This window comes from Gekko japonicus, unplaced genomic scaffold (genome assembly GCF_001447785.1).
Source record: "Gekko japonicus isolate JY-2015 unplaced genomic scaffold, Gekko_japonicus_V1.1 scaffold248, whole genome shotgun sequence".
In the NCBI taxonomy this organism is placed as follows: Eukaryota; Metazoa; Chordata; class Lepidosauria; order Squamata; family Gekkonidae; genus Gekko; species Gekko japonicus.
Window position 1 is genome coordinate 350,111 of NW_015169782.1, and position 1,247 is coordinate 351,357.

The 1,247-nt window shown below is 49.8% G+C and overlaps 1 protein-coding gene across 1 annotated transcript in view; it reads right to left on the minus strand.

The window, feature by feature from the left end:
• The window catches only part of PRDX5 (peroxiredoxin 5), a 23,781-nt gene that overhangs the window by 5,881 nt on the left and 16,653 nt on the right, over positions 1–1,247 (minus strand). The window lies entirely within an intron of this gene.

The following is a 1,247-nucleotide window of genomic DNA, read 5'->3' on the forward strand; positions in this document are numbered from 1 at the left end:
ACTATCTGAAGGAGTCTCAGAGTGGCTTACAATTGCCTTCCCTTCCTCTCTCCACAACAAACACACTGTGAGGTAGGTGGGGCTGAGAGAGCTCTGAGAGAACTGTGACTGGCCCAAGGTCACCCAGCTGGCTTCAGGTGGAGGAGTGGGGAATCAAACCCGGTTTGCCCAGATCAGAGTCCACCACCCTTAACCAACCACTACAACACATTGGATCAGAGTCACCAGCCAGAAAGACCCAGTCTCTTGCCTCTAGCTATGTTAAGCTCCAAAAGTCAGCATTCTTCATGGAGTCAGAGGGCCACCTAGTCTACCCTCCCCTGAGGTGAATTTAGCTTTGGTGTTGAGGCCTATGAAGTAGTAATCAAAAGTGGGCCTTTTGAGCGTGTGCAAAGTGACACATCAATTAATATTACGGCTTGCATTTTAGTTTCAGGTGGGCAGCTGTGTTGATCTGCAGTGGAAGAGCAAGATTCAAGTCCAGTTGTTGTTCAGTCGCACAGTCGAGTCCGACTCTTCGCAACCCCATGGACCAGATCATGCCAAGCTTTCCGGTCTTCCGCCATCCTCTGAAGTGGAGAACCGGGTTTGATTCCCCACTCCTCCACTTGCAGTTGCTGGATGACCTTAGGCAAGCCATAGTTCTGTCAGAGCTGTTCTCTCAAGAGCAGTCCTTGAAAGAGCTCTCTCAGCCCCACCTACCTCATGGGGTGTCTGTTGCGGGGAGGGGAAGGGAAAGGAGTTTGTAAGCCACTCTGAGACTCCAAGTGAAGGTCGGGGTATAAATCCAATCTCCTCCTCCTCCTTCTTCTGAGAGTTAAGGCTCCCTTTGTCAGAACTGAAGGGAGCGTTGAGTCTTGAAAGCTTATACGCTGGAAATATTGTTCTGGAAATATTGTGCGTCTCTAAGATGCTACTGGGCTTATGTTTTAACTAGTAAGGAAAGCCCGTCGTGGCGGTAAACGACGGGCCCTAGATAGGAAGGAAGGGCGAGTGGAAGGCAGGAATGGAGAAGAGGAGGTAGAGAGAGAGAGAGTTAGATAGGGGGGAAAGAGAGAAAGGGGGGGGAGGCAGAGTGGGGTTAATGGTATGATTTTGGAAAGAAAGGAAGGGAGAAAGCTAGGAAGGAAGGAAAGAAGGAAGGAAGGAAGGAAGGAAGGAAGGTAGATGGGTAGAAAGACAGAGATTGAAAGAGAGTGAATGGGAGGAAGGATAGTTGAGAAGGAAGAAGGGGAGAGAAACAGAGG